The following is a 23,921-nucleotide window of genomic DNA, read 5'->3' on the forward strand; positions in this document are numbered from 1 at the left end:
AAGAGAACATCTCATTGTTTTACAAAAACACACTACAGGTGTCTTGCTTGAATGGCAGAAGTCCCTGGTACAACCCGCCATGGCACCATGGATTCCAGAAATGGAACGGTGAACAATTTTTACTTTGTGAAAAGCCACAGATGCAGATTCAAATGATAAAATTATGAAATGACAGTGTTAGACATAAAGATATACAGGGTGGGGTGTGACCTGTCTTATTAGTGACACTGAAAACTTGCAGGCGTGCCTTTCACGCCACTGCCTTTTCGCACAGTCGATGTCCTTCAAATGGCGTCGTGATGGGTATGGCTTCGGTTCCTGACCCCCAACTATTATTCCGCCGCATAAGATTTTAATAATATATCAAACAAAATTCTTGATCATGCAGCTTTATTTCCATCATTACCGAACTTTTTTTTAAGATATCATTACCTAAATATTAATTGAAAATTATTTATAAAAATCTCAAAACCTTGAAAAGTCGACTGCACTCTTCTAAATATTCAAATCTGAAATTTTATGGTCTGACATGAATATTAGTGTGAAACTGCAACGACGTCGTTTAAAATTTAAAGTTATTGAATTTCCCAATGATCGTATACAACTTACTATGGAATTTTATATCTGTGAGTAAATGGTTGAAATTATAATTTTGAATTGTACTGGGCTATAATTGAATGTTGGAGAACATATGAAACTTATATTATATATTAAATTATATTATAGATAATTAAAAAACATAATTTTTTATAAAATTATATTATAAAATATATATATATATATATATATATATATATATATATATATATATATATATATATATTATATTTTTAAATTAATAAAATAAAATTCAAATAATTAAATTGGATAGATATAAATCTAGATAATATTAGGATTCATAGGGGAGGGTCGCCATTACATGTGCGCCCTCCCCGCCACGTCAGATAAACACGCGTAAAAGCACATGGAGCCGGTACGACACCTGTCCACCGTGGAGCTCCATGTGTTGGCTACCTTATCAACCCATAAATCTTTGTGTTCGCGCCATTTCACAGGTTCGTTTGGGGTTTTTGCTGCGATGTATGAGTTTCCCTGTGTGTTTCTGCTCGGGGCCGGTCGTTGGGCGAAGCCCCCCGCCGATTATGGCACGGGACGGCCCCGGAACCTGCGCACTTCGTCGTTTATAGCTGTGTTGTTTGAGGCGTTTGTTCGGTTGACAGGGTTTGTGGACCTGCGCGCTTCGCCTGGTATGCAGGTGCTGGTGCGAATGTTTGCTGGAGTTTCAGGGTTTGTGGTTGGCACAGCGCTTCTCCTTTTCTTGTGCTTTTCCGCCTGGAGTTCTTGGTCGTTCTGGAATGTCAGTTGTTTAGCATTTCTCTGTTGCTGGTCTTATTCGACGATTTTGTTGTTTGGGGAGGAGTCGGTCGCTGTTTTACTGAGCTCGAGGTCAAATGGTGTTTTGCTGTCAATTTGCTGTTTTGTGGTGGTGTTTTTGTGGTTTTCAGTTCCCTAATATATATTTTTCTTCTCGTTGCAGGTGTGCAGAACGTTGTTGCAGGTGTGGAGAAGGTCTGGCGAGCTCCAGGGAAGGTGGGGGAGGTCGGCGACCATGTACCCGGTAGGATTTTAATCCTACCAGCATTCTCTGTGTTTTTCAACACAACATCTCTATTTTTGGATATTTTGTAAACTTTTATGGCATTTTATGGCATTTTTTGGAGGATTTTTTTCCGAGGGTTTAGGGTTTATGGGATATTTTGAGCTGTTTGTTGTTGAAGGTTTAGGGTTTATGGGATATTTTGAGCTGTTTGTTGTTGAAGGTTTAGGGTTTATCTGAAATTTCGTTGTTTTCGTTGTTTTCGCTGTTTGGTTGCGCTGAAAATAACAAATTCTTTAATGGCCATATGTATGGGGCAGTGTAAGTCTACCATTGCAGTTATTTAACTATGGAGGAAGAGAAGTCCTGTTCGTTTTTGGAATTTGTTACTCCTAGTTATTAATTTTGGTGCTTTTTGCTATGTTTTGCAATATGGATATCCTGTATACACAGTCCTTTTTGTTTCCATGCTGACGTTGCTCTCAATTGACTGATTTGAGTATATTTATAGTTTAAGCAAATATGGGGTTTTTTTTGTTGCGCTGAAAATAACAAATTCTTTAATGGCCATATGTATGGGCTACCATTGCAGTTATTTAACTATGGAGGAAGAGAAGTCATGTTCGTCTCTGGAATTTGTTACTCCTGCTTATTAATTTTGGTGTTTTTGCTATTTTCCTGAACCTGATGTATATGTTTTGCAATATGGATATCCTGTATACATAGTCCTTTTTGTTTCCATGTTGACGCTGCTCACAATTGACTAATTTGAGTATATTTACAGTTTAAGCAAATTTGGGGTTTTTTTTGGTTGCGCTGAAAATAACAAATTCTTTAATGGCCATATGTATGGGGCAGTATAAGTCTACCATTGCAGTTATTTAACTATGGAGGAAGAGAAGTCTTGTTCGTTTTTGGAATTTGTTACTCCTGGTTATTAATTTTGATGCTTTTTGCTATTTTCCTGAACCTGATGTATATGTTTTCGGACCTCTGACATTTTCCTTTCCTCGAGATGTCTCGGACAGTGGCTGTCATATGCCACCCTTTTGTATCTTATGATGTTTTTTATATTGTCAATATAATATGTGATGCTTTTTTCTCTGAAAAAAAAAGTTCACACATTTTACAGTCGATTCCAAAACCGGTTACTGATGGTTACAGAGATAAGAGAATAAATATTTTTAGTAATGAATTATGTTCTCATACATAAAATGCATTTCAATAACTAACCCTTCTCGGGCTCCAACGATAAAACCTTACTGTATCATTGACTTTTCATTTTAATTTAATTAAGGACGTGGATCATGTAAATGAGCAAATATGACTTATTCCTAGGTCCCGCTGATTCAGTTGTTCACTTCAAAGTTCTAATGTAAATTAGTATATGATATAATAGTTTACTCATTGTGTGAATATCTGAAGTAGTCTCTGTTTCCAGCCCGTCTTAGGGTTCACTGACTAGCTATTACAGAATACAATGGGTAGAAATTGCTTTGTAAGCATTATGGTTGAAGCATGAGCTATCAAGTTGAATGATGTTCCTTTTGATAACGGTCCACTTATTGGAGCCATAAGTGAGTTTAGAGCTTTGTACAGTGCTGCAAATTTGATGCCTTCAATGTTGAGATCGAAGGCATAAAAAATACAATGTATAAAATGCTCTTAGAGAAAAGATCATCCAAAGATTAATGGGTTGAGTGTCAAACCCATCTCTCCTAACATCTGATGTCAAAATTTATTGACCACATGAAAAGCCATTGAGCCATTGAGGTGCGAACTGTCTAGCCATTGAGCCATTGAGGTGTGAACTGTCCACTAAGTAGAAGAACCGAGACATATTAATATGGAACCACATATAGAAATCGAAAGAATGTTCAATACGAGATGATCAAGAGTATCTGTCTCAGGGTTTCCATCTGATTGTGAGGGAGTTGAGTGGACAAAGCTATACTTCTCCCTCCTTCACTTCCAGCGAACAAGGTCATCCCTCCAATTGCTCCCAAGAATGGGGCTTGCACATTCAGTGGCCTTACTGTTCATTTTAATTTAATTAAGGATGTGGATCATGTAAATGAGCAAATATGACTTATTCCTAGGTCCCTCTGATTCAGATGTTCACTTCAAAGTTCTAATGTAAATTAATATATGATATAATAGTTTACTCATTGTGTGAATATCTGAAGTAGTCTCTGTTTCCAACCCGTCTTGGGGTTCACTGACTAGCTATTACAGAATACAATGGATAGAAATTGCTTTGTAAGCATTATGGTTGAAGCATGAGCTATCAAGTTGAATGATGTTCCTTTAGATAACGGTCCACTTATTGGAGCCATAAGTGAGTTTAGAGCTTTGTACAGTGCTGCAAATTTGATGCCTTCAATGTTGAGATCGAAGGCATAAAAAATACAATGTATAAAATGCTCTTAGAGAAAAGATCATCCAAAGATTAATGGGTTGAGTGTCAAACCCATCTCTCCTAACATCTGATGTCAAAATTTATTGACCACATGAAAAGCCATTGAGCCATTGAGGTGCGAACTGTCTAGCCATTGAGCCATTGAGGTGTGAACTGTCCACTAAGTAGAAGAACCGAGACATATTAATATGGAACCACATATAGAAATCGAAAGAATGTTCAATACGGGATGATCAAGAGTATCTGTCTCAGGGTTTCCATCTGATTGTGAGGGAGTTGAGTGGACAAAGCTATACTTCTCCCTCCTTCACTTCCAGCGAACAAGGTCGTCCCTCCAATTGCTCCCAAGAATGGGGCTTGCACATTCAGTGGCCTTACTGTTCATTTTAATTTAATTAAGGATGTGGATCATGTAAATGAGCAAATATGACTTATTCCTAGGTCCCTCTGATTCAGATGTTCACTTCAAAGTTCTAATGTAAATTAGTATATGATATAATAGTTTACTCATTGTGTGAATATCTGAAGTAGTCTCTGTTTCCAGCCCGTCTTAGGGTTCACTGACTAGCTATTACAGAATACAATGGGTAGAAATTGCTTTGTAAGCATTATGGTTGAAGCATGAGCTATCAAGTTGAATGATGTTCCTTTTGATAACGGTCCACTTATTGGAGCCATAAGTGAGTTTAGAGCTTTGTACAGTGCTGCAAATTTGATGCCTTCAATGTTGAGATCGAAGGCATAAAAAATACAATGTATAAAATGCTCTTAGAGAAAAGATCATCCAAAGATTAATGGGTTGAGTGTCAAACCCATCTCTCCTAACATCTGATGTCAAAATTTATTGACCACATGAAAAGCCATTGAGCCATTGAGGTGCGAACTGTCTAGCCATTGAGCCATTGAGGTGTGAACTGTCCACTAAGTAGAAGAACCGAGACATATTAATATGGAACCACATATAGAAATCGAAAGAATGTTCAATACGGGATGATCAAGAGTATCTGTCTCAGGGTTTCCATCTGATTGTGAGGGAGTTGAGTGGACAAAGCTATACTTCTCCCTCCTTCACTTCCAGCGAACAAGGTCATCCCTCCAATTGCTCCCAAGAATGGGGCTTGCACATTCAATGGCCTTACTGTTCATTTTAATTTAATTAAGAATGTGGATCATGTAAATGAGCAAATATGACTTATTCCTAGGTCCCTCTGATTCAGATGTTCACTTCAAAGTTCTAATGTAAATTAGTATATGATATAATAGTTTACTCATTGTGTGAATATCTGAAGTAGTCTCTGTTTCCAACCCGTCTTGGGGTTCACTGACTAGCTATTACAGAATACAATGGATAGAAATTGCTTTGTAAGCATTATGGTTGAAGCATGAGCTATCAAGTTGAATGATGTTCCTTTAGATAACGGTCCACTTATTTAGCCTTTTTCATGCTCAACTTGATAATGAGAGCAACTTGATAATGAGTGCTCTCAATTTCTCAAGTGTCCCCTCAATGAATAAAATTGTTAGTGGCTTTTTCACATTTAATAAAACTTATTATGAGGTACATTGCCTCCTCATTGATTTCTGTATTTAGCCTTTTTCATACTCAACTTGATATTGAGTGCTCTCAATCATAATAAGATTGTCTGGTCATTTGATTTCTATATTTAGCCTTTTTCATATGCAACTTGATAATGAGTGCTCTCAATTTCTCAAGTGTCCCCTCAATCAATAAAATTATTAGTGGCTTTTTCACATTTAATAAAACTTATTGTGAGGTAGATTGCCTCCTCATTGATCTCTGTATTTAGCCTTTTTCATACTCAACTTGATAATGAGTGCTCTCAATCATAATAAGATTGTCTGGTCATTTGATTTCTATATTTAGCCTTTTTCATATGCAACTTGAAATGTTATTATTGAATCCCCAAACATCGCAGCAATGACCCCGAACAAACCTGTGAAATGGCGCGAACACAAAGTTTTATGCAATGATATGATGGCCAACACATGAGCTCCATGGTGGACAGGTGTTGTATCGGCTCCATGTTCTTTTACGCGTGGTTTTCTGACGTGGCGGGGAGGGTGCACAGAATAACTTATAGAAATAGTTTTATCATAATTAATATTTTACAGAAAGACATATTCCATTGAAAATTTCTTATCAACACACAGTTAGGTTGCCACAAGAAATCACTACTAGGTTGTTAGCCAAAATGTTTCTTAGGACAAGAAAAAGATACAATCTAGTGTTCTAAGCCAAAATATTTTTGTGACAAGAAAAAGATACAATCTAGTGTTGTAAGCCAAAATGTTTCTGTGCCAAGAAAAAGATACAATCTATCCAAAATCCACATCATAATGTGGTTAGAACCAAAAACATATGGCACCCCTATTCTTTATGGCCCTGAGAATCTTGAGTGCCAAAACTCCCCGAGTTACCTTCTTGAGCCAGGTAGGTTGGCCTACCAGTCAAGGGCTGATTAGGAAATGGTTGATTGATGCCATATGATTGATTCCAATTTGCAGCTTCCAACCATGGAGGTACTGAGTACCCATACCTCACATTTTCCCTACTGACCCCTGCAATAAGTGGAGGTGTGTAATGAGCATACAGAGAATTGACACCAGCTCTGGTAGGAACAAGGCAAGTGGGTAAACCCTCAGTTTGATAGTGGGGCACTTGAATGTTTATGAGATCTTGGAATAATGGTGTATTGTCTGCAATGGAGTCCAATGAGTTTGAAATAATCCTGGTTTCATCAGCTATTCTTGTATCGTTGATCATCCCTTGTTCCTTTTCAAGCATTTGTTGTGCCTTTCGTTTTTCCTTTTCCTGTCTTGCCATTTGCTTTTGTTGGTCTTTAACTTGCCTTGCTTTATCTCTTTCAATCCGTTCTTCTGCTCGACGTTGTGCTGCAACAATCCTTGCTGCCTTCTTCTCCTTGACTATATCCTTCTTTTTCTGTTTTAATTCTTGCATTTCAAATTTCTTTTTTTCTGACTCAACTAACAGGTTTATATAGTCCTCTGAGGTGAGTAACTGTGAGCTTCGGCCCAGACGAAGACTACCTGGTGCACCTTGATTTTTTTTCATTGATACTCTCTCTACTGGTAGCTTTAGGAACCGTCCAAGTGTCTTCTCCACCCCTCCCACCTGCATGTCATTGCTTGGTACTTCCCTTTCAGTATCTGTTGGAACTGATTGAACCATATCATTATCTTCATTTGATGCCTCATTATGTCCTTCATCTTCTTCCATTGATCTATTGTCCACAAAAAAATGAACAATTTCACTGTTCAATTCTACTGGTTGTGAGGGCATGTTCATGCTTTCTTCATTGGTTGCTGAGACACTATGTGCATTCATATTGATCATTGCTTCTGCTAGCCATGAAGGTGGGGTTACTTGGCTTGGCAATGTCAATTGGTCATTGTCAACTGCATGTTCAACAATATCATTAGCAATATCAGCAACAGGAATTTCATTTTCTTGAGTTGGTGGAACAATCTCCATGTTACTAGGAATTTGTTCATTGTTATATTGTGTTTCACATACAGTTTCATCATCTTCAGCATATAAGTGTCCTTGAGACAGGGAAATCATATTGCCAACTGCAACAACATCATCTTGGTCATCTACTTCTTGCACTTCAACACTTGTTTGGACATTCCCTTCTTCCTGACCATCCACGTGAAACACTTGGCTACAACCAGTATCATGCATAAGAGCATCATAGTTCAGTGGCCAGATTCCTGTCCTCCTAAAGCCAGCCTTGATATTTGATGGTGTCAAAGCCCTTTTAAAAGCTTTACTTGCAAGCTCTGCTAGCTCAAACCTTTTCACCTCAACCCCTGGATTCTTTGCCATCCATGCAGCACGCTCCGACCTGAAATAGTTCTTGAAAGGGCCAAACACACTAACATCAAGGGGTTGCAGCCTATGAGTGGTATGAGCGGGCAATGTCAACAGGTCGATGCCTAAATTGTTTGCTTCCTCAATTGTTTGTACAGCCATGTGGCTCCCATGGCCATCTAATATCAAAAGGTGTCTGTTATTAGGCGAGACGCCACCTGGTACCGATGCAGCAAAGTGAAAAAGCCAACTTAGAAACAGTTCTTTAGTCATCCATGCATGGGGATGTGCAGCCATGCATGCACCTGGTTCACAGTTCTGTATATAGTTTTTCAGTTGATTTTTACCTTTGAATAGATAAAATCCTGGGATTGAAGTACCAATTGCATTAACACAACATAAAATAGTTATCCACTCCCTGCTCTTGGGCAAAATCTTTGGCACATTTCGGCTCCCTCTCTTGGCAATTACCCGCATGCCACAATTCCTCCCTGCTTGTAAACCTGTTTCATCACAGTTCCATATATGGTCTGCTCCATAAGAATGTTTATCGTAAGCACTAGAAAGTGTGTCATAGAACTTTTGCACAACTGCAGGGCGCAAATTTAATTCTCTGTCTCTGTCAAGGCCCTCAGCAGTACGCAATACAAGTTCTGGATGCCTTTTTTTAAACCCAAACCACCATGATTTACCAGGAAACCCATCTTTGAATGGGTTTGGCCTCCCTTGACAGATTTGAGCAACTGTTGATTTGAGTTGTATCAACTCTAGCCCATGTCCCAGTTGGGCCATCTCTTTACACCACTCAACCACCTCAGCCTCCTCCTCCTCAGTCATAACTGTAAGAGGCCCTCTACGTTTTGTATGAGTCAGTCCATTTATCCAATAATGTATTGATGAGGGAGGAATACCATGTTTTTTTGCAGATGCCCGAACTGAGTATCCATTAAACTCTATGTCGTCAATTGCAACTAACATTTGTTCTTTTGTCCATCCTCTTATAGCACTGATCTTTTTAGTTGAGCTTGCCCCTTGGACTGTTGTTGATGGTGGTTCTGTGGCTGATGCTGTGTTAACATCAGCGGCTGTCACATGGTCATTTTCAACAATGTTCCCTGGTGCATTGCCGGCATTGACATCAGTTGGCCTGTCATCATCGGACGATGTGCATCGCAGCTGCGCACCCCTTGTCACTCTCCTACCACTTCTCCTTGTACGAGCAGAGTAACTTCCTTTTGCCATAGATGCAACAACCTGTAAAATTATTGCATGCATTTAGACATTAGAATATATGTCAAATTATGCTTTATTACTTCTGCAAAAATTACTTATTCTCTATTACAGGAAATTATCAACATGTATGTTGCATTTAGACATTAGAATATATGTCAAATTATGCTTTATTACTTCTGCAAAAATACTTTTCCTCTATTACAGGAAATTATCAACATGTATGTCACTGTTTTCATATATCATTTTCCATTTACTTTCAACAGCTTTATACAGCTAAACCAATGAGGTATGTAAACATGTATGAATTACGTCATTCTCCTTATATCTGTTAAAGATTAGGGAATACAAGTAATAAGTAGGTCTATTCAATATGTACTTACCTTATAGAGTAGAGTGTAATCATTACTAATGGTTGAATCAGTGCCATAAGTAGAACCATGGAAATCAAAGTAATGAGGAAACAGAGCTTGTTACATTAGGATATGCGTATACAGTGATTACAGTCTATCCATATGTATTACATTAGGATATACATATACAGTGATTACAGTGTATCCATATGTATTGATTATGTATTAGAACACAGTAGTTATGCAATTAGAACACAGTAGTTACATATGACTCTTTCTAACCATGCTTGTTTACCTAATTGTGTTTTCTCATTATCTCAAATCTTACAGTCATCTTACATTAGGATATGCGTATACAGTGATTACAGTCTATCCATATGTATTACATTAGGATATACATATACAGTGATTACAGTGTATCCATATGTATTGATTATGTATTAGAACACAGTAGTTATGCAATTAGAACACAGTAGTTACATATGACTCTTTCTAACCATGCTTGTTTACCTAATTGTGTTTTCTCATTATCTCAAATCTTACAGTCATCTAATCCGCTCGGGCTTCCATTCTAAGAAACCATTCCTCAGTTCTATGGTCCATTCATCAGTAGTAGAAATTCACTTATTTGCATTCTTTCGACTCAATATCAAAATTTTTGCTTTCTCAATAGCTTCATGCTTCTGAAAATACATGTCTTTCGATTATGTTTCAATGTCTTTCGATTATGTTTCAATGTGATGTTTCAATGATGATTGTCAAGGTCTGAAAATATGTGAAAAATTACTAAGTTTATCAGAGTCATTAAAGTTACAATTCGTTTTTGTTCTATGTTTTAACTCATTCTGCATAGAACCCAAGCCATAATAATCGCTCAATTCCTGTAAGCTAAGCTTCAATTCCTGTAAGCTAAACAAGCTATGACTACAGTGCTAACTGCCTTTTTACTACCTACCTTTTTATGCATTGCATCAATCTTGGGCTGGAAATGGTTCGAATGCTGGCTTTGATTCTGATGCTATTCAAGGTTAGACTCGGTCTCCGATTGAATATGGCTAGGGAGATGAAACTATATAAGGAACGGGAAGGGATGTGGGGATTGCTTGCTTGGAAGGATAGCGAGTCATGTTTCTTCTTCCAGTGATTAGCTATTGGCTATGACTACAGTACTAACACGACATACGTAACCTCTGTGATATGTAAGCTGTAATCACTATTACATTTGATTCTATGGTCTCCTAGGTGTCATAGACAATCGGTTTTACTTCAGTTTAATCGAGTTTCATTGCAGTCATTTATTTTTTATATTTTTCATATAATTTATTTAGTTATTTTGAATATTGTGAAGAACAATCTCTGCTCCAAGATTTCTCTCCATTATCTGTGACTTAATTTACAGAGCTGAGTTATGTAAATCCCCATTCCTTTGGTCCAACTTTTACAACTTCGTATGGCTCGGGCTCTCCATACCCTAAGGTCTCGAGCTCAACGAGGTGAAAAGATATGAAGGCCAATAAGATGGTCATCTGCTATGTTACTTATAATTGTGTTTTCTCATTATCTAAAATCTTACAGTTCTATGGTCCATTCACCAGTAGTAGAAATTCACTTATTTGCTCTATGTTTTAACTCATTCTGCATAGAACCCAAGCCATAATAATCGCTCGCTCAATTCCTGTAAGCTAAGGTGTAAGCTAAGGTTCAATTCCTGCAGAACCCAAGCCATAATAATCGCTCGCTCAATTCCTGTAAGCTAAGGTGTAAGCTAAGGTTCAATTCATGTAAAGTAAACAAGCTATGACTACAGTACTAACACGACATACGTAACCTCTGTGATATGTAAGCTGTAATCACTATGAAGCTGATGATATAATAAGCTAGAACACATACATAAACTCTGTATAAAAAAGGTTAACTGTAACTGTATAGGTTAACTGTCACCCTATGGACAGAACTGTAATGTAAGAAATCTGATAAATGAAAACAATGAAAACAGAACTGTAAGAAGAATGAGTTGTAATTCATATAACTAACTTGAATATATTGGCCACTGTTTTGTGATGTTGTCTTCAAGTTTGCTGAATAGTTTGAAAGCATAAGATGAACTTCAACAGTGGGTGGACTTCTTTTATAGTTTTGGGGACTTGATTTTAATTGGTGGACATGGATGCACATGGATTGCAATGGCTTCATTTTGAATGTGTGGTATGGATTTAATTTGATGTGATCTAATGGTTGGGAATTGTTTATTTGTTGATCCATGTGCTTTGATCTGTTTTAATGAGAAATAGAGTGAGATGGGTGTCATTTATTGCAGTTATTGGGTCTGGGTATCATTTATTGAACAAAGTGGATTTAATTGTTATTGGGTTGGGTGTCATTTATTGAACAAAGTGGATTTAATTGTTATTGGGTTGGGTGTCATTTATTGAACATAGGGTGTTTAGCTGTTGAACAACACAGCAGTTATGCTGACATACATTCCTTTTGTTATGTGCAGGTAGGCATATTTATTTGGGATGCAAAGTTGCAGTTCTGATGAGTGGGGGTTGAAGTGACTGCTGTTTTGTACTTCTGGAATAGACCAGTTTGGAAGCCTTTATGGCTCTAGCTGTTTTCTACTTGGGTCAATATGTTTTGCAATATTAAGTAGTAAAATACTATTTATGGACACTTGTGGGCCCAGTCAATGTATGGGTGATTTTTGGACATAATTTAATACTTATTTATACATAATGTTATTTATTTCTGTCTAAATTTTGGTTTCAAAAGTCTTAATCACTGGTGGTTTGGTGGGACCAGTATTATATCAACTACTGGTCCCTACACAACATTAGGAATCTCTCCCCTAGTGCAATTTCATTCAAACACAATGAGCTGGGATCACGATTAAAAAACATAATTTTTCATAAAACTATACTATAAAAAAAAAATAAAAAAAAATTATAAATTATATTTTCAAATTAATAAAATAAAAATCAAATAATTAAATTGGATAGATACATAAATCTGGATAATATCAGGATTCATAGTGCAATTTCATTCAAACACAATGAGCTCGGATCACAAGATCAGGTTAGAATTAAAAACACAACGAAGTACATCTCGCTGTTGAAACGCAAAAGAACAAATACGGACACAAACACATCGCCCGTATTTGGTTTGTAGGTAGGATTTTATGGTCAAACACATCGCCCTTAGACCTACCAAATCCACATTGTCAATGCTACAGCTTATTTAATAAGCTAAGTAACTGTCACAGTACATTCCTGCATTCATGAGTGCCATACATATCCATGGACTTTCAATAAGCCAGACAGTAAAATTGAAAGAGGGGCATTATTTAAGGCATAAATTGCTCACCCTAAAATTGAAAAAAATTCATCATCTAACGCATATATTGCCCCCAGTATTAATAGTCAGATAAAATGGTAAATATGCCTGGCCCTTTCAAGGTAATTAATGTAGATATTGCACAGTCCTATCCACATCACAAAACCGTGGATTAAACATTCACTTAATGTATTCAATGCCTCATCGGCCTCTGAAACTACCAAATTCAACATTCATGCTCTTGCGTACTAATGTTGTTTAGAGAAGAGATAGGAGCAATATCATCTATTGTCCTATGTCCTATGCATTCATCTGCTGTTGTTATACAATCTCAACATAATACAAATTCAGCTTTTTCTTTCTGAAAAATAAGGAGCAATATCATACCATTTATCTTATAGCGAAAAAGATTATCGATATCAACAGGAATATATTGTGGGCTATGTCTAGTTCATCATCCTTTCTTTGCACAACAGAGTCTTGGGTTATTTTATTGCCCTCTCCCTCATACGAGGCTATCAACTAGGCAAGATTATCGTCTTTTTCCTTTATCAAAGGATATGGTATCTCCACTTGAACATCCTTTTCCTCTACCATCCTTCCTTTTGTACACACAAAACAATGGGTTATATTTAGTTCTTCATCCTTTGTTTGCACAGTAGTGCCTTGGGTTTGTTTTTTGCCAAGGAGTATAATTTCTTTGACCCTAGGTGAAGGTACATGTATGAAACCCATGGTTAGCAAGTCTGCAACTTGGGTCAACCAATTTAATTTTTCACAAGTTTTTTTCTTGAGCTTCTATGTTATTGTTTTAACTATGTATTGAAGTTCTTTGTTTTTCATCTGAAGAACCCTATTCTTCCTTAACAATGAAATATACAAAGGCATAAATGAAGGGGTACTTATTCTTTTAACATGCTTGTTTTGTTTCTTCAAGTATGGTGGAGTTTCTTCAACCTCTAGAAGATCCTCCTCGCCCTCATAAAACTATTGAATTATTATGAGGCCCTCTCCCAAAAATTTCCATGGTGGTTCTTGTGTGTCAGCAAGGTGGTTGATTTGTGTTTCCATCTCTACATCTCGTACGGGCCCATCGTGGGTTTCCTTCATTACCTTTGGTGGTTCTTGTGTAGCAACATGGGAGACCTCCTCTATTGGGTATTTTATGTCAGCAAGGTGGTCGAAACATATTTCCATCTCTACATCTAGTACATGATCATCGTGGGTTTCCTTCATTACCTTTGTTGGTTCTTGTATAGCAATATGGGAAACCTCCTCTGCTAGTTCTTCTATAATAGCAAGGAGGGTTTCAAGAATTTCAACAACATGGGTCCTCTTTGTCTTCTTCTTCTTGGCTATTAGCACCATTGCCTGGCACATCCTTATTCCTCTCAATCTTTTGGTGGTAGGTTTACTCCCCAATATTTCTACATCATCGTCATCTTGTGCATCTACCTTTTCTGGGGAATTAGCAACATAATCCTCAAGAAACTTTGTAATCTGAACACTGGGTAGCTCGGTTGCTAGAGGGAATTCCATATCGAAAGCTTCTATCGGAATTTTTGTAGTCATGAGGTCATTGGGTGGAGTTGCAGCGTCTAAGGCATCCTTTAGCGGAGTAGCAACATATGCAAGCAATGACCTTCCAACTATGTCATTCAAAGTTCTACAATGCTTTTGCAGCACACTTACGACCAAATGTTTAACGAGGCCATAATGGGATAGGGTTTCGATTGGCCTATTATATTTTTGTACCAATTAGGCCATATTTTGTAGGGTGTTTGCAAGAAAATAGGGCATGTTAACCAACCTGCCATGACACAAGTGGTCTAGCATTCAAATGTGTTGTAAATAAACAACTACATACCTCCCTTCACATGTGAAATAATTATAGATAATGAATGCAACATTGACCAATGCTTTTGGTAATGACATCCTTTCAAATCATGAGACTCTCTCTATGAGCCATTCACCTGGCTCAAGGAATTGCCATAAAATTTCAATTTGGGGTTTCCAGTGGGCATACCACTATTCTCCTGTCTAGAGTAAAACCCTATTTCTTTTGCAATTGCTTCCTATGTTGCATGCACCACTGTCCTTACTACCTCAAATCTATCTTCCCTAAACTACATGTAAATTTGTAAAGTTATCTCATCAGAATACCCATACAATCTATCAACATACTCCATCCAACCTCCCTATTCAAAAAATTCTCTAATGTGTCCATATGCCTCTAGCAATGTTTTGGAACGTTCTATATGTATTCCGGGGCCCCCCATTCTTAATGAGAGTTCAAATTTCCCATGGGTGTGTTTGGAAATTGGAACAATTTGAATGGGGGAGGAAGGAAAGCAATAGAAACGACTAACGAATTTTGTGGCAGTGATCATGCCAATTAATGTAATCATTCCACCTAATGCAAGTCCTCTCCACTTGGCATTAATTGTACCCTGTTGTTGTGCTCACAAGAGGTCCCTCTTATACGCAATCCAGATTTTCCACAACAGCAATCACTAGGATGGGAGGGTGATTGAAGTTGTTGCAACCAAAGAAACTATCATATTCTAATTTTCCATTATAATCTACAAATTTAAAGTTTGATGATGTGAACGTTTGTGGGACCATGCACCAAATGTTGAAAACTTGGGGTTCAATACACTAAACCCTAAAATTATGTCCTTTAAAATTTTAAATACTTCAAAAATGCCTTACAAGCATGATTGGATAATATTATTCCTTACAGTTTATAATTTATTCTTAAGTACATATTTTAATTTTGTAGGCTTATCAAATGTTCATTGATTTGCAGGTTGATCATATTATCTTCATTGTTTTGCAAGCTTATCTATTGTTGTTGTTGGTTTTGGCTAGAGTTACAGACAATTTCAAGAAACCTCATCTTCTATGTTATTTAACCTTTTCTTATACATAACATATCAATGCCATGTTTTCAATGGGAGAAATATATGATATTATGAAGAGGATATGATATGCAAGTGTATTTGCTTAAATTTTAATATAAACAAAATAAGTTACTATAATTGATAGTTTTATAATCCTACACTCTAAAATGGTCTCATCTCCTAGACTTGCTATAATAAGTCAATCTAGATAGAATAGTTCCGATAGTATGAAAATATATTTAAAATGTAGGTTCATAATGATAACTAATACATCTTTCAAAAAATATTTGTGAAGGTGTGCAATTGAACCAAATGTTGTTTTTAGAGTCAGTTGATGATGCATTACTTCCTCCATATACCTAGCTTGGTGCTATAGCTAAGAGAAATCATTTAAATACTTTATTACTTATGAATGATTGTGTGAAACAAATGAACAATGAATCGACAAATGATTGAGATTCATAATTATATATCTAATTACAATATTGTTTCTAGAATAAAGAATATGCATTTCCTCAAACCCATCCACATATAATAGATTGTGAGAGAATGATGCAGTGAAAGCCACATTGTTAGCAACCATTTTGATGTTCACCTAGTTTTCAAGGGAATTTAGGAAAGGTAAGTTGTATGCCCTATACCCTATCTCATAATACATTGACATATAATTTATTATACATTATAATTACATAGCTTTTCAATGCATTGTGTCTTCTTTCATTTTGTATGGTCCCCATTTATTCATTATATCCAATACCATTTTGCATTTTTATTGACCCAGTTTTTTATTATGTTGATATCAATTTGCATATCTATTGATAATATTCCAACTTTTGCAAAAGGAAAAAAGGGAAAATTATCTTGAGATGGTAAAAAGAATAAAAATTACACACAAAGACTTGAAAGCATGTGGGTTCAAGGCTCAAAAACAATACATAGAGCATATATGCTTATAACTAGTATTTCTCTTACTAAACCTATTAAGCTTACCACTTTGAGAACTAAAACAACTCACTATATTCAGGGAACTTGAACAATTTTATGGCTTTAATTAATGTTTTGTGTAAAAAGAAGTTTCTCTTTTTGTAATGAATATTATATTTTGAGGGATAGACTAAACTTTCTCTTGATATACAATAGTGTATTAGAGTAGTGTTTTTCACATTTGAAATTGTATGTGCATTTTGTCTTATACTAATGATACACTTTAAAAGAACTGCATATCAACTATATTTGTGATATATTCTTTGGAATTTTTAAGTTCATAAATTTCCATGATTATAATAAATAAATGATGTAAATGGCTGTGATTCTTTCTTTCATTACATGCTTGTTAGTAGCTTGATAATGTCCTTCATGCAGTGCTTTCACAAAATAGTGAGGAGTCCTTAAAATAAACACTTAAATTTTATTTTATTGTTTAAAATTTTTAGGTTTTAAGGGTTTTTATGGCCACCACAAAGAATTGTCACAAATTTAAAATTTCAATTTTAGTTTCTTTATCTAATGATTTTTTTTTTTTTTTTATTAAACAAGATGATAAAACTAAACTTCTTGAAATTATTTAAATAGTGTTGTGTGTGTATATATATATAAGCAGGAAATACCTTTTGAACAATGGAAATGTTTTACTAGATTCTCTTGCATGAAATCTCAATTTGATACACAACCATATTAGTCTATTACACTTAATTATGTAAATAGATTGAATTTAAAGCATGCAAATACAATCTAACTTTCAAGAACTATTTAATCACCAAAAAGACCAAAAAATAAATATATTTAAAATAAATGTGGAAATCTCTAATTTGTATGATTAGACCCACAACCATGTTTAGAAATGCTCTCAATATTATTATATTTTGAGCACCAATTAATAAATAAATTACAAAAACTCTTGAATCAATAATAATTTATTAAGACAACACAAATTTTATGTGGAAACCCCAACTAGAACAACTCTTTTTATTAATAATAAATTATACATCAAACTTCAACTCCACTCAATGTATTCTACCTTTTGTTCTTTATTTATTTTATGAGAGCAATACCATATTTGTATATTCTACGCAAGAAAATACTACACGCACAATACCATGTGCAAACTATGAACCTGAATTATTATTTTTACACTAAAAAAATAATTGTAGACATCTCACTTTATTTTATTTTATTATATTTGATCTCACACAAAAAAATAAAATAACATTTAATTATTATCAAAGTAAATTATATATATATATATATATATATTCAATTAAATGATTTATTTCAATGATATTTATATTAATGATAATATATTGAATTGGAGCAAAACTAACAAAATTATGAAGTGTGAAAAGAGTGCAAATAATAATTTAATTTTGTTTTATATTTTAATTTTTAACATTACATTTTATAATAAAAGAGCACATATATAATGCATCAATTATTATAGCTAAGCAAAGTTCCATGGTAATGATATGTTTGTCCTTGCATGCAACATTGAGTAAGATATAAATATAAAAATAATTGAACTTACAAACTTGATAATTTATAAACAAAACAAAAAAACATAATCATTTAATTGATACACAACCATAATAGTCTATTACACATCACTATGGAAAATAGAATCTAAAGCATGCAAATACAATCTCACTTTCAAATAATATTTAATCACCTAAAAAGCAAAAAAATAAATATATTTAAATAAATTGTGAAAATCTCTAATTAGTTCTCACTTTCAAATAATATTTAATCACCTAAAAAGCAAAAAAATAAATATATTTAAATAAATTGTGAAAATCTCTAATTAGTATGATTAGACATGGAACTATGTTTACAAATGTCCTCAATATTGTTATATTTTGAGCACCCATTAATAAATAAATTACAAAAAATCTTGAATCAATAATAATTTATTAAAACAACACAAATGTTACGTGAAAAACCCAACTCGAACAACTCTTTTTAGTAATAATAAAATATACAATCAAATTTCAACTCCACTCAATGTCCTCTATATCCTCAACCTTCGGCTCTTTATTTATTTTGTGAAAACAATTCCATATTTGTAAAATCTACCTTTATTATATAGTCATTCTAATAAGATACTTTCATCTATAAAGATGCTCTAGAAAATACTACCAGCGCTTTCATCTATAAAGATGCACTAGAAAACTACAAGCACAATACCTTCCGCAAGCAAAACTATAAATCAAAAACCATATACAAGCTATAAACCCGAATTATTATTTTTACACCTCACTTCATTTTTTTATTTTATTATATAGTCATTCTAATGAGATACTTTCATCTACGAAGATGCATGGCTCTTTGCATTGTTGCTAGTTATTTACAAAAGTAGTTTAGGGAATGATTCTAGGTAACTCATATTACAACATTAACCTTGGCCTAGTTTTGATATGCATCAACGTTTATTTTTTAAAATATATAAATGTAATTAATGTAACATATTCCTTTGATAACTAGTGGAAAATTACATATCTAATGATTTTCTTTGATATGCATCATCGTTTACTTTTTAAAATAACAATGTAAACTTTGAAACGGGAACTAATATTGTTACTCGTTTTGTAGAGGTGGCAAAAAAATGACTCGATTTTCAAAAGTGGTGATGCAGAATACACATGTTTTTTTTAGAACATGGTTTTTGGAACTTTAATTTTTTTCATGTGCATTAAGTTTTAGAATGTTAGTGAATGGTAGTGATTTTCATCCTGATTTTTAAAAGTGAGTATTCTGCATCACACCCTTTTTTTAAAAGACCTATTTTTTGACTTTAAATTTTCTAGTGTGTGAAATGTAAAAAATTATTTTCTAAATTTGATAGTTTTTGAAGTCGTCATTGTATTCATATTTTCTTGTTCTCTATCTTAATTTTTTTTTTTTAGTGGGGTTTTTATTGTTTTGTGTTTTAAATTAGAAAGTCGATAGTTTGAATTTTAGATAATCTACATATTTAGACATCCTTAATTAATTTTTCAATCCACATGAAATAATTGTTTCTAAAAAACAACATTTTTTAACAATGGACATAAAAAATAACCATTTTTAACAAAAAAACTAAACGTTTTGATAATTTTTTGCTAGAATTAACATGTCAAAATCACAATTTTTATACAAAAATATTAACTAAAAATGGCCAAATAATAATTTTTTTTATGAATTTCATGTCAAAAAAATAATAATAACTTTTTTTTTCAAAAAATAATAATTAACTTAAAAATCAATGCGAAAATCACAGTTGTGCTCTCTCTTTCTTTCACATACCAGACTCTTGATGGAAATTTCACCTCTTTTAAACTTTTCCAATCTGAGATTAGCTTCCTATCACTTAAAGCACTTGAAATATTTGTAGGCATGAGCTCAGGTGGAGTTCGTTCACCAATGTTTTTTGAAGATACACCTTTAAGACTCTTTGGTCCAGAAAGATTCACAGAAATTTTCCTTGATGCCATTTCCCTAAAAAAAAACACATAAATTAGTAAATAAAAAAACATGTTAACTTAAATTAACAACAAAAATATACCATAAATTTTTTATTTGTATAATCAGAATTGCCCAGCCACCTCTAACGGGCAGGCGGGTCGATCGGCGAGCGGGAGGTCAGGTGAGGGATAATGAGGCTAAGTGGACAATTAGGCAAGTATGGGCGAGCCCCTACCCATGCGCCCTTCACAACCCCCTGACGACTACATTGAAGCCCCGGCCCCATTAACTTATTCCTCTCACGAGAGATCTCTTGTCTGGATTCACTACACATTAATAATTAAAGTAACACGCCTGATCCAATCTCCGAAAATGATGATGATGACAAATCCCTTGATATGATTACCAAGTTATTGTACTCCCTGCATCCATCAAATCTGTGTTTTCTCTTTGTTTCACTCGCCAACTCTGTATTTCTTCGTGGTCCATCCTTTGCATGCCACGCTAGATGTTTGTTTTCAGCTGAATTTTCTATTTGAACGAAGCTTCCTAAGCTTCCCCGCCTCCCCGGCCCCACACCCCTTCCCTCACCCTACACCCTACCGTCCCCCCACACTCCCCCTCCTTTGTCCGTGCAGCAATACTAGGGGTGCGACGCGGTAGAGGGTAAAGGAATAATTTCTCCCAACAAAAAAAAAGAAATTGTAGGGAAGGTTAAGCAATGTACAACCCTAGATAATATGCTGACCATTGGATCACCTAGTTTACTCATAGTCGTAGAAGATAGGCTACCACAAAGTCTATATGAATTTCACATGGACACCTTGACGTGGCCTATTACTATACTACCAAGTACACAGCTGGGTTCACAAAATTTGATGGTTCTTTAAATTATTCTAGTCACCATAATTTTTTTTAGCCACAGGTATGACTCGAACTGCACATTGTTATAGATAAGGACATTAATTCAGAGTGGTATGACCCTGACAACATAATCAAAGGTACACTACCATAACTTGGAAAGCATCAAGGATGAAGATCTAAAGTATTCAAAATATTGATATGATTGGAAGAGTAAAGCATCTATGAAAATTTTGATGATTAAAATAACTTCCAACGTTACTCTTGTCGACTAAATATAATCCTTGTTGAGTAACATTACTAAAATAACTTCCAACTTTACTCTTGTCGACTAAATATAATCCTTGTTGAGTAACATTACAAAGACATTTAGCATGAAAAGGGAAAGTCTTGTAACATTAGAAAGACGTTTAGCTGGTAAAGGGAAAGCAAAGACTTTAGAAAAAATGTGTATAGAGATGACAAACGAATTCCATATATATATTTATATCATGGCATGAACGCAAAGGATCACGTCATCAACCAACCAAAGTGTAGCATCACCCTTACAAATATTAACCGGTATAGTTTCACATAATAGTAATCCTCATTGTTAGGACTTTAGCTTCAATTTTGATGGTAAAGAAGAGAAGCGAAAGAAAACATATCTATATAATATTAGTAATTGTGGTGATAACCCCAAGTGTTACACATCCTCATTGGAAAATCGATGAATTGGTGTGAGCGGGTAATTATTACCATCTTTGTTTAAATCATGAAAATCATAATAATACTACCAAATTTGTAACATCCTCATTGGAAAATCGAAACTTGCAAAATCGATGAATTGGTGTGAGCGGGTTGATTCCGGGAATCGACCCGCTCACACCAATTCATCGATTTTCCGGGTATATGAGTTTAAATCATGAAAATCATAATAATACTACCAAATTTGTAACATCAATGGGAAATAGGAAAATGCGAAAAAGGTTTGAATTTTAAAAAATTAAATTTAAATGCATGAAACTTGCAAGAATGTAATTTTGAGTATTTATTGTGAGAAAAAAAACATGGTTCAAACAAGGCTCCTAAATTTTTTGAATTTTTTTACCCAAATTCCACCACTTTTAATACTCCAGGTAATACCTCCACCCAAGTATCCTTTTTTTTTTTTTGCATGCTATGACTGCTTAACCAGAAAAATTTGTAATTTATGATACTTAAACTCTGCAAATTTTTCCATAGAGCTACTCTTTTGCACTTTAATAGTTGTTAACTTATTAAAAAAAAAAAAACAACACTAATATTAAATAAATAAATGAACATTAATATTAATAAATCTGTGCAGAAATGTGAGCCCATTAAATATATCAATTTGCAGGAAATCCAGATGACTGCTATCATTTAAAACCCACATCACCGGCTAAATTAAATTTTCAAGCACCAAAAAGAATTGTAATATTGGAATAGCATGTGATTTAAATCACATGCTGGTAACTTTTGACCGGTGTGCGTACTGAGAGGCAAGTATCACTACTTTAAATACATAATACAACTTCTAAAATATTGAGAATAACATTTTCAATTTCATAACTAATCAAATTGAACAGGGATAAATTAAATTATTTTAATTTTTTTTGTCAATCCAAACTGATTTTACCAAGAACCCAATACATTGTAAGCTTTTGAATATTAAACTATCAAAATATTACATTATTGCATTAGATTTTCATATTGCGATTATTAATTCTTACTCGTCCGTACCCTGCGTCAAAATAGAAAAGTTTATTCCGCTTTGATAAATGTTATTTTCAATTTAATTGTAAATGTTAGTGATTGTATGGGCTTAACCAAAAAGTTTAATGATGTGTAAATTTGAGTCATTGAATGGCTTAACCACAATATTTAATTATTATTGTCTCTCTTAGTTATTCAAATAATCCATAACCATAATCAAATCAGATCAGATTGAGAGGTTCGAAATACTCCAAATAGACTTCCTTAGGTCTTCAAATAATGCAAATCTATATAATCAATCAACTTAGGTTGAAACATCTTTAGATAATCCAATTCGACTTTATTGAGTATTCGAATAATCCAAAGCTATCAGATTAGGTTGAGAAGGAACGACATATTATGACATTTTAACCGTCTTCTATGATGGTGAGATAAAAAAATGTAGGTTAAACCCATATAAATATTTTAGTATTTTTTTAAGTGAATAACTCAACTTACACATTGAAAGAAAAGTAGTAAGTCATTATTCAATTATTAAACTAATCAGTAATCAACTTAATAATTACCCTACTCGCTGCTAGACAGATCTGAATAACCACGACACCTGACGTGAGGTGGTAGGCTGCCAGGGATAATCGCATTTAAAATGTTAATGTCTCCAGTCCTGAGGGACCCTGCAATCGATTTCAGCCGGGCCGACCATTTTCGTATGGCACAAAAGCATATTATATATATAATGTTTCTTAGAAGGATTCGAAATGAAGATCTGCAAATCTGATTCGAAATGAAGATCCTGCGCGCCACCCCCGGGCCGCTCCGCCCCGCCCGACCGGCGGCGGGTCGATTCCGGGAATCGACCCGCTCACACCAATTCATCGATTTTCCAATGAGGATGTGTAACACTTGGGGTTATTTCGCATTTAAATTTAGTAATTAAAGATTTGCACGCAGCGCCACCCCTGGGCCTCCCCGCCCCGCCCGACCGGCGGTGGGTCGATTCTGGGAAGGGCGGCCCGGGGGTGCTGGAGAGAGGTGCCTCCTGATCTTTTGGTTGAGAAGGAACGACATATTATGACATTTTAACCGTCTTCTATGATGGTGAGATAAAAAATGTATGTTACCAAGCAGATAAAATGACAGTTTTTAACCCAAATAAATATTTTAGTATTTTTTTAAGTGAATAACTCAACTTACACATTGAAAGAATAGGGTGTTAATTGGT

At 34.8% G+C, this 23,921-nt stretch overlaps 1 long non-coding RNA gene across 1 annotated transcript; it reads left to right on the plus strand.

The window, feature by feature from the left end:
- The first annotated feature begins 1,535 nt into the window (after positions 1-1,535).
- LOC149253259 (uncharacterized) lies at positions 1,536-12,188 on the plus strand. Its single transcript, XR_016266170.1, has 2 exons — positions 1,536-1,618; positions 11,953-12,188. It is a non-coding gene; the product is annotated as an uncharacterized LOC149253259 (long non-coding RNA).
- Positions 12,189-23,921: the final 11,733 nt, after the last annotated feature.

Source organism: Pinus tabuliformis, chromosome 7 (assembly GCF_031772625.1).
Source record: "Pinus tabuliformis cultivar Carrire ecotype Pingquan chromosome 7, CPIR1, whole genome shotgun sequence".
Classification (NCBI taxonomy): Eukaryota; Viridiplantae; Streptophyta; class Pinopsida; order Pinales; family Pinaceae; genus Pinus; species Pinus tabuliformis.